Source organism: Ruditapes philippinarum, unplaced genomic scaffold, assembly GCF_026571515.1.
Source record: "Ruditapes philippinarum isolate M1 unplaced genomic scaffold, ASM2657151v2 ctg3960_1_1_1_1, whole genome shotgun sequence".
NCBI classification, from domain to species: Eukaryota; Metazoa; Mollusca; class Bivalvia; order Venerida; family Veneridae; genus Ruditapes; species Ruditapes philippinarum.
Window position 1 is genome coordinate 1 of NW_026854798.1, and position 11,624 is coordinate 11,624.

Genomic DNA, 11,624 nt, shown 5'->3' on the forward strand with positions numbered 1-11,624 from the left:
AGCAAAGTCATTTTTTTACTTTTTGTAAACATATTTATAATATCTGGAGAACCGTGTCTCAAATTTTTTTATCTTTTCTCAAAAAGAAAAATAACGTAACGTCAAACATTTTAAGCGACATTTTTCAACATATATATTACGTAATTAACCATAAATAAGTCGCTGATTGAGCAAACAAAAATCCCTTACACGGTTGCCTCTGTAAATGAATTTCCTTTCACATGCTTAAAACTGCATGTTAATTGCTTGATTATTAAAAAAGTTATGCCGATTCAAAGTAAGTCCGACCCGCATCAAACGAAGTGTCATAAATCGGCTGTTTTCTCTTGGACCCCTGCATTTCACGCTAATTAATTGCATAACACACAAATATCGCACCAGAGAGGGTCAGAAGTTGCGGTTACATACTCTAACAACATTTTATGACCCAGTGACATCTGACCAATTAAAAAGTTGCTGATTAATATCAGTTTAAAGCAGATTTTTCTTCAAATCTTAACGTGATTTACTGTCCGTCTGGTATCTGTCGCACATGTCACGTGACTATCGGTAAAATTTGAGGCACTCGGTGGGGGAAATGGAACGCATTTGCGCACCGCTAGCGAGGCATTTAATTGTTTCACTTTTTAAGTTTATTATTATTACAATCAGCATTATTTTTATAATATTCCAGTGTCGGTTTGCCTGTGTATTCGTGTATGACATTCCGTTCATATATGAATTAAAATAACAAAAAAAACTGAGCTTCTGACAGGGACATTATATATTTTTTCCACCAACTTGATATAAATGCTTCACATATTTTAATAGAAATAAAAGGTATTACTCGATCATAATGATCTGACCTTCTTGACTTCTTGACTTCTACGGCATAGAAAAACAGTTTCTACTGGGATATACAATTAATTTCATACTTTTTCCCAGGTTTACTAGTGCTGTGTTCGATTTACTGGGCGGAGCGTTATCGATAATTGACAGGTTACGCAAATAGCAGATTAAAATGGGATAGGTACTAACTGCTTCCAAAATTAAATCACGAATGTGTTTAAAAAAGGTTGATAAATCTACTTAGCAAAAAATCTCATTTTAGGTATTTTCATTGATAATTTACTCCGTTGTCAACTTCAGTAATGATTCAACAAATGTTAACAAGAATACAGCGTAATTTAAAAGACAAACTTAACTTCATAAGTTTACTGGATTACGCGATACAATTGATAAAAAATAAACGATTATGTAACACGAGTTTCATATATGTTTTATGTTTGTTTCACTACATTATTTGTATAACTTTTGTTTTGAAATATTTCAGGAGAGAGCAGATTTGTTAACTAGTATAAGTTAAAGTGTTGCACTCATGCACTATTTATGTTATTTACGTTATCCCTCTCTGTTAACTCACCCTTGTTTACAAATTTAAGGCTCAGATATAATACAAAATAAGATTTTATTTAAAAAAGTAATATAATTATAATGTCGTATAACGGAGGAAGAACTCACGGATGTTACATACTTTTAATATACAAATACAAACACACAAGTCAACTAGTGGAATACCAAAGCTGAACTCCCCTACCCTGACATTTGAGAATAGTATATATAATATCAACCTGTCCTAAGGACATTTTATAATGTATATAAATACACACGTTTTAGAGTTACATATATTAATCATCCTGACATAAGGTCAGTCCGTATGCATCTCCTGCATGTCATGTTCCATAGTGCACATTAAGAAATAAAAACCCTAATATATGTATATATATGTTGACTAGTCATTCTTTTTGAATATAGCGTGTATGACTCATTAGCCTGTGCAACCAGCTATACGACAATTCCTCCATTACTTATAAAAACAAATATTTAAAAAAAAAAAGTATTGAACAAGTTATTATTTAATATCAAACATTTCAAACTCGTTCTAACAAATTATAAAAATCTAAAATCTAAAATCAACTTGACATCTGTTTTACCCTTAAGGTAATATCAGGTCAGAGATGTCCGGTCAGAGATGTTATCTAATGACTTTTTATTACTTTATCTTTAAAAGAAAAAAATCACCTTAAGTCATATAATCTCTGATTGGTCAATTGTATATCGTGCGTAACCTTTTTGTTTGAATTCATTTTAATAGAAAAATTTGGATAGATACAATGTAGCACAGGTAAGTTTACTTTTGATATTAGTTTTAAAAAGTTTGAATAAGTAAAATAATAATTATTGTTAAATGTTCGATTAATCTTTATGCAAAAAAAATACAGAAATAATATGTTAAAGTAACATAAGGTAAATATTATAGCTTTATAAGTTTTTCAATAAATATTAAATTGATAAAATGTCCAGGTGTTTCATTTCCTGTAAAACGTGTATTGTGCATGCGCATTGAACACTTCCTGTGACAGGTATATTTTTTGTAACAGGTACTTGCTGACATCGGTATGGCTTGGTGGTCGTGACGTGTCGGGAATTTCAAATCGTTGGTATGTAGCTTTATAAAGTATAATTTTAAATTGACACTCATAATTGTTCATAAATGTTTGATGTTCTTGAAGATTCTTTTAAATTTGTATATATCTATTTGATACGTGTAAACGTAGACTTGATACACAAGTTGATAAAGTTATATTCGAATATTTATTGGCACATCTGTAAACGCTGTTCTTGTTTCGTAGTTGTAAAAAGAATGTCTTGTATTGAACAATACAACAAAGTGATGATAGATCTATAATTCTTCATTTATGTAGCAACGTTTTTGAGTAAAAGATAATTAAATTTACAGTTTGCTGTTGCACGATTCTGGCAATTGCTTATGTGATATTTATTTTGGATATCTCTGTCGCGCACAAATAATTATTTTGATAAGAAGTTGTCATCAGTATTTCTCTGGGTTTTTGTTTTTAAGTTTATATAACACATAGAAAAACACATTCTATCGATAAACGGAAGTTTTCGGCTTCTCTGGTTGAAGACAGGAACAAAAGTTTATTTGATTCCACAATTTTGTTGTTGTTGTTGTTGTTGTTGTTGTTGTTGTTGACGGCTGTAACAGTATAGTTATGTATTTTAAACATCGTAGACGCTTATTTCATATAATTTTACATCGAAGAAGGGGTTTATGGTTATATCTGCATGGTTTTACATCGAAGAAGGTGTTTATGGTTATATCTGCATGGTTTTACATCGAAGAAGGTGTTTATGGTAATATCTGCATGGTTTTTGCATCGAAGAAGGTGTGTTTATGGTTATATCTGCATGGTTTTTACATCGAAGAAGGTGTTTTATGGTTATATCTGCATGGTTTTTTGTTGTACATAGTTTGACATCGTAGAGGCTGACTGTAATATTTCTAGTCAGGCGGTGTTTGACTGTACCGGCGAATTCGCTCGCACCTCTCTGTCTTGGCTGGACGACAAGTGATCGTTAGACCAATATTTTGCATTTTCGTCCGTTGTCAGATCGGTTAATAGATATTATATACAATAAACATAATTTTGTTTCAGATATATGAACAACAAGACAACTGTCATAAAATGTATAGGATAAGAATTCCAATGAAAGATGTTCTCTAGTGTAAGTATCTTATTTATGTAATACTTGATATTTTAAAAAAAAATTTACTTTTCTAGACATATTTTGTTAGTTTTTAACTAAGCTATTAACTTTAGTTTTATTTCGACAATAAGACTTATCCCAATTTAAACTTTATTTAATGATTGTGCGTTGACAGTTGAAACATGTATGTATACACATGTTATTCTAATATGAAATAAAGTATATAATCAATTTGAAACTCATGATTAAGTGCTGTCATTTACTTTGAAATGCATTTTAATTAACCGATCTATTAATAAACATATAGCGAATAACGATCATTATAAGCAATAATAAAAAAAATCTAAGATATATAATTCTAATAAAATCAAGTTGAAACTTGATATAAATGAATACAACCACCAAAAAGATATATGATTAAATAATGTAATTTTCTGTTTTGTTTTATTATCGTTTCTTGTAACATATATATATTTTTTTCTTTCCATAATTACTATTTACAATGCCTGAGGTCAATTTACCGAAAATTAGTATAGCATATAACACGGAATATAACGTTCTATAGCATACTGGCTAATCCTTGTAAAAACATTTTAACATTTGGTTTCAAGCGTTTATTATTACTATGTACCTTTGTGTTTACCTTACCAGATACTTTATATCGTGGTTTTACAATACTTTTCTTTTTGCTAGAAATAGAGTTTATAAACATTTCATTATCCGAATCATTATCATCAGCCATTGAATCTGACTGCATAGCATTATATGCTGCTTGTGACTGAGGATTGCTATTTACTTGTATGGAATTTGAGTCTGATAATTCTGAATCAGTCTGCGATTGCATTTCGTCTGAATGTGCATTACTTTGAGCATTTTCATTATTTGAAATTTGTTGTTGTTGTCGAAGATGTTTCTGTAATTCGGCTAATGGAATATCATCTTCACTATCAGAATTTGACCTTTCTTTTCTAACATTTTTAGCAACTTGGGGTAATACTGATTCTGGTATTTCTGAAGCATCATCAGTATCGCTATTTTCAGGTGTTACTACAAATGTGGCATTTCTTTTTGGTCGGCCAGTATCATCTGCTTTGGTATTGACCAGTCATTAATATTTGCGAGCCTAATTTGTTCTGCATGGACTTTAACTGTTGAATTGTCAAACTGATTTTTTTATTATATAAGTTAATGGTGACCTTTTCTCCATAATTCTATAAAATGGCTTCCAATTCACATCTAGTTTGCTTCTCTTACGAAAATTTTTATAAAAATACGGGATCGCCTATTTCAAATTTGATATCTTTTGCGGTCTTATCTGCATAGCTAGCTTGTTCTCGTTTTGCTTTTTTAAGGTTCTTATAAACAGATAGAAAAGTATTATGTTGTTCTTGTAATGCAATTTTGTGATACTCTTCGCCATGATAGCGCTGCCTTGGTTGTAGCAACAGGTCGACCGGAGAATTGGATCACGGTTATATAACAAATAAAATGGACTATGCTTTGAAGTCCTAGAGACATTGAATCTAAGTGCGGCTAGTGTCATGTTAAGATGAATATCCCATTGTTTTGAGATTTCTCTGGATTCTTTTAGCTAAGATATCATGTATGACATGGTGAGAACGTTCATTTTTCGCGTTTCCGGCAGCATGATAGGTAGTTGTACGCACGTGATCAATTCTTAACTCATTAAGTGTTTCTTTGAAAGCATTACTTGTGAATTCTGATCCATTGTCAGTGACAATTTGTAATGGACATGCGTATCTAGGGTAAATTTCTTCTAAAAGTAAATGTATAATTGTATCAGTACTTTTGTCAGCAGTAGGGAAACACTCGGGATAACCACTGTAAAGGTCAATAAAACAAATAATGTAGCGGTTACCACTTTATGTTTTCTCATATGGCCCTATAACGTCGATACTCATGGTCTGAAATGAATACATTGGTACTCTTGTTTCGCCCATAGGTGCTTTTATTTTTGTAAGATTACGTGACTGACAATCAACACATTTAGAAACATATTCATACAATTCTTTGAACATATTTGGCCAAAAATATTTTTGTTTTATTGTTGTAAATAACCTCTGTGTTCCTGGGTGACCATTATTTAAATGATATTGAGTAATGACAAGGTGTTTTAAGTGTTGCGGAACAAACAATCTAAGATTAGGATTATCATCTACATTAGACAGATAATAAAGAATTTGGTCAATTTCTAAATATTTGCTCTGCACTGATTTAGTTGGCTGTCCGTGACGTAGTAACATTTTCAGTTCAAGAATAGTTTGATCTTTATCTTGCTCTGAGGCCATATTTAATTTTTCGAATTGTTTAATATCTTCTACAATTGGCTCTTGAAATTGTTATTCTTTGTTTGCTATTTCTTTGGCATTAAAGTGCGTAGAATCAAAAGCATTTACTTCATAGCTTTCATCATTTTTCACAACATGTACATTATCATTATTTGAATTATTACTTGAATTTGAGACTGTTATTTCGAAGGCATTGTCATTTATATCAGGCTCATAAAGTTCAATATCGGATTTGTTAGCATTTTTATCATCAGCTGGAGGTCAAGAAAAGAAATCGGCAATTAAATTTAATTTTCCTGGCAAATATTCAATTTTACAGTTATAAGCAGAAATATTTAAAGCCCAAAGCTGAATTCTTTTGTTTTGCATAGGTGCTTCTAGAAGATATTTTAAAGGTTTATGGTCTGTAAATATAGTAAACTCTGCATTATGTAAATAAACATCTAATTTTTGTAACGCATAATGAATACTGAATGCTTCTTTTTCTATGGTACTGTACTTTCTTTGAGATTCACTTAATTTATGAGATAAGAAGTATATAGGTTTTTCAATACCAGATTTGTCACATTTCTGACTTAAACATGCTCCGACCACTAAATCTGAGGAGTCCGTGTATAGAATATAAGGCTTATTTGGGTCTGGGAATGCTAAAAGTGGAATACGTGTTAACATTTTCTTTAATTGTTCAAAACTTTCTTGACATTCTTTTGTCCATTTAAACAAAACACGTTTTCTTGTAAGATTGATTAGAGGTTCAACAATTTTAGAAATATTTAGGGCAAAATCTTCTATAAAAACCAGCAGCACCAAGTAAAGATCTGACATCTTTAACACATTTTGGTACCGGAAGTGACCTAATAGCTTTTTACTTTTTCTGGGTCTGGTTTTATACCTTCATGATCAATTATAAAAACCAAGGTACTTTGTTTGTTGCTGAATAAAACTGCACTTTTTCAGTTTAAGTTTTAATTTATGTTCTTTAAGCTTTGAAAATACTGTCTGTATATGTGATAAATGTTCATTTAATGACTTCGAAAATATTAGAATGTCGTCAAGATAACTGACAGCAAATGCCTCTAAACCTTGTAAGACATGTGACATGAGTTCTTGGAAAACTCCAGGGGCAGAAACTAGGCCAAAAGGGGTTCGGTTGAACTCGAACAAGCCTCGGAATGTCGTAAAAGCCGTTTTTTCCTTGTCTGATTCATGCACGGGTATTTGCCAAAACCCTGAGCGCATGTCTAGTGTTGTAAAATATTTTGAAGACCCTAGTAGTGTTAAAATATCGTCAATTAATGGGAGAGGATATGATGTTGGCTTTGTAATTTTATTCAATTGTCTAAAATCAACACAAAACCGTTTACTGCCGTCACGTTTCCCGACAATAACAACAGGAAATGAATAAGGGCTATGACTTCTTCTTATAATATTAGCATCTAACATCTCATCGATTGCGTCACTCATAAATTTTCTATTGTTTAAAGGTGTGCGATATGGGCTTAATTTGATTGGAGGATGATTACCTGTTGGTATTTTCATGGTTACAGTATCTGTCTGTGATAATTCAGAATCTTTATTTGCGAAAATATTTTTATTTTTCCTTAATAAGTCTCTAACAATATTAAAATGCTCTGAAGGTGTATGAATATCACGTTCGAAATCGTTGTTAAGAGGGGAAGTTGTTTGAAGAGCCTCTGTGACCGAGTTAATGCTGTCAACTTCTGAAACTTTAGCAACTACTGAATCTCGTTTCAATCTTATAGTTTTATGTGTATTATTGACAATCATAATAGGAAATCTTCTATCAGCCGAAAGTTTCATAACAGAATTTGTTATCATAAGACCTGGTTCAGAAGCAATCATTCCAGTTTCTATACTTTTTAATTCATGTAATTTATCATTTTCCAAGCCTGGATTTTGTTTTAACTTAGCAGTGCACACATTAACCGTTTGAGGTTTCAGAATAACATCCTTTTTTAATCTAACAATTGATGCAATATGAATATCTTCTTTCGAGGGGTACATATGTATTATTAACTCTTAAGCAGCCTAAATCAAAATATAATCTAACGCCATTTTGTGTTAACCAATCACGGCCTAAAATAATATTTCTATTCATTTAGAAACAACATAGAATTTTTGAGTTGTTTTCTGTTTTCCCTATTTGAAAATTAAGATTTATATAACCATCTATATGTAAATAATTTCCGTCAACTGAACATAAATTTATTTTCTGTTTTATAAGTTGAGGGGGATTCTTCAATTTTCTATATATTCTGCGATGCAGGAGACAAACTTCAGCACCTGAATCTACTAACGATCTGTATTTATAGTTTTCTATTTTAATCAAACACGAATTAGGGCTTCCAGCTAATGCTATATACTAAATTTTGGTATTTTATCGTTCCTGTCAATGACCCCTTTGTGACAGGAACTTGCTAGTTTTCCTGAAAATTTATTTTGTTTCTGTCGTAAAAATTTTGTTTACGACATTCACGCATAATATGACCAAAATTATTACATTTCCAGCACTTAATCTTTGATTTCAAACTATTATTGCTATTATTTTTCCTAAATCGTGAAAAATTTTGTCGGTGAAATACAGAATATATTTCATTTTTCCTAAATCTACAACTACGTACATGGTGACCTGGTCTCTTACAGTACATGCACAAATTTTTTGTATAATAATGATTAGAATTATTTGCTCTGTAATTATTATATTTTGCGTGATATTGAGAATTAGAAAATTTTACTCTGGCAGAAAATCTAGCTCTGAAATTCTGTTCATTCATTGCGCACGTAATTGCTTCTTGTAAAGTTTTTGGCTTTTCTCTCATAAGTTTAAGTTTTAAATAATTATGCGCTAAATTATCCGTAAACAATTCTACTAACTGAAGTTCAATTAAACTATTATCTCCTAGTTTATAATTTTCATAAGCAGTTTCAGCACAATTAATAAATTTTTCCCCAAAAATTTGAACACTTTCTCCCAAATCTTGTTTTAAATTTCTCAAAAGATAAAATTCATGATTTAAATCTTTAATTTCCCCAAATCTAGTACTTATTTCTTCTTTTAATTGTTCCCACGAATTACGGTGATATTATCACGCAAATATCTACATATAAAATCGCTTACAGTTCCTTTACTTGATTGAAATGCGACTAATTTTATTTTATTATCATCCAAACCTTTTTAAAACAGCATATTTTTCTATAGATTTTATCCAGTCATTAAAATATTTTAGAATTTCCATCAAAATTTTGTACTATTTCTGATAAACCCTGTGTACCTATGATAGTTGAAATATTGTTCAATTTATCTGACAAATTTTCAAAAATTGTAGCTATATCTTGATCTGACATCTTCAAAATTAGCAAACTACAGGTATATAAACGATCACTCACCTTTAATTTTCTATTTCAGGTACTTCGTTGTGTCCCGCTGTGCAAAATCGTCGCTTCGACATCGCTGGTCTTAGGCGCCAAATCAACCGTTGTCGTATAACGGAGGAAGAACTCACGGATGTTACATACTTTTTAATATACAAATACAAATACACAAGTCACGTAGTGGCATACCAAAGCCTTGACTCCCGCTTACCCTGAATTTTTGAGAATAGTACTATATATGATCCAGACCTGTCCTAAGACATTTTATAATGTAAGGCTCAAAACACCCACCGATCTTATGAGTATACAGTATAGTTAGGTCATGGCCTGAGCATCAAGGTCACGTCCCGTATGGATCTCCTGCACGGTGGATAATACTGCATAACTGCGATTCATGTTCCATAAGTGCGGATTAAGAAATAAGAAACGCTGCCTGAATATATGAGTAGAAGGTGTTGAGCTTGTACATCTTCTTGTGGGAAGTATAGCGTGTGATGACTCGATTAGCCAGTGACATGCAACCAGAGCTGGAGTACACAATGATGGTGATGAGCCGGCGTGTGCGAGGTAATATGTCTGAGCGGAGACAAATAATCCCTTTCTGTATTTATAACTAATTTATCACAAGTTACTTTTGAAAGCGAACACGGATTATTACGGTTATAAGGTTTAAACAATGCAGTTAGTAAAATCGGGTTGAATGGGTCACATATCGCGGTTACATAATAACAAAGGTTAGTTCTAAAAGGAGATATTACAGACAAAGACCGAGGTGTAATGTCTAAGTGGACCGTTGCTCAGTTATAAATAATACGTTAGGTGGAAGGATGAGTTGCGCAGGTTTAAATCTACGCGGAGATGTTTGAATTTGTGAGAACGGACTGACCAAGAAATTATTGAAGTTAGAAGTTTAAAATAGGTGTTTAGGAGGTTTCCCAAGATAATCAGGTGTACGAACGAACATAGAAGCAAGGTTAAATAAGGTGGGTATGCAAAACGATGCTGACTGAACAACTCTGATTGCTGGGTACAACGTTAATCTCTAACCGTAAAGGAATATTTACCGGGGGGAGGGATGGAAGCTAGGAATAAATCCACTTTTGTTGAGTTCCGGATAAGTAATAGTTACCGTACGCTGGAATAGGTCTCCATAGTATTGACAGACGCCTGGTGACGATTTGAAGACGCAGGAGAGAGCGTAGCGATCGAGGTATCTAAAACACTAACCAGTGTATGTAAATAATATGAAGACATATTCCAAGTGCGGCTACTATCTTACTTACATGTTCTTTTGTCTTTTTGGTCAAATATATGTATGCTTGAATTTAATTCACATTTCTTTGATTTGATTTAATTTCTTAACCTAGATATATGTATACATGTTTATTAATAAATGTTTATCCGATTTTCACACCTTATTGCATCAGATATATGACTATAAATGTTTAAACATATTTATTTATAAATGTATTTAAAAAAGTCAATGGGAAAGAGTAAAAAATGGAAACCTTTATGATGATTCAAAACAATAAAATTAAAAATAACAAATTATAAAATCAAATTTTGCAACAACAACAACAACAAATACTTTAAGCATAAAGGATACAACGTGTTCGAAGATGTTGCTCTAAATTTGGACTTTAAATTATTTTCAACATGATATCCAATTAATCAAAATGACTAAATATAATGACAATAATATGTGTAAGAGGTGGTTGCCGTACGCAACGATTTAACAAATTATGATGTATATAGTTGTATTTTCATTTCTCAAAAATTTACAGGAAGATCAATAACAAAAAAAAACATTTATCAGATGATTAGAAGTTATGTTACATGGTAATCAACCGTGGGTATCCGACGATCGGCAGTACAATGAAAGAGGAAGCAAAATTAGTCAGCGTTTATTTAAATTACATCTATTGATACCATTTAACTAAACGGGACAAATATTAGATAACGCCGGGATTTTTTTTCTGAAGCATTAATAGAGCGTGTTTAAATTGTTAGGTACGTTAACCTTATAATCGGACAATGTTAAATAATACTTCTTTCTGATAAAAATCACCTGGGGCACGTGAAACATACAGATATGCAAACGATAATTAAGAAACATACAAGAAATAAATTAAACCCGTATTTGTTATGCTTGTCTGAACACGATTTAAGTGAAAAGCGTTGCAACGCTTTTCAGTTTTGGGTCATTTTTCACAATTGAAATATTTATTCTTAAAATTGGAGTGAGCAACTGATCTGAAATTGTACATACATGTTATTTGTGTCGTATAAGATTCAGTTTAGTCATTTACAATCGTTACTCACAGTTGAAATATTTGGTAATGTGTTTATATTTTCAAATGCTGAAAACCG

General features: G+C 31.7%; 1 long non-coding RNA gene across 1 annotated transcript; it reads left to right on the forward strand.

Moving 5' to 3' along the window:
• Positions 1–2,363: 2,363 nt before the first annotated feature.
• On the forward strand, positions 2,364–9,394 carry LOC132741084 (uncharacterized). Its single transcript, XR_009627238.1, has 3 exons — positions 2,364–2,480; positions 3,501–3,570; positions 9,289–9,394. It is a non-coding gene; the product is annotated as an uncharacterized LOC132741084 (long non-coding RNA).
• Positions 9,395–11,624: the final 2,230 nt, after the last annotated feature.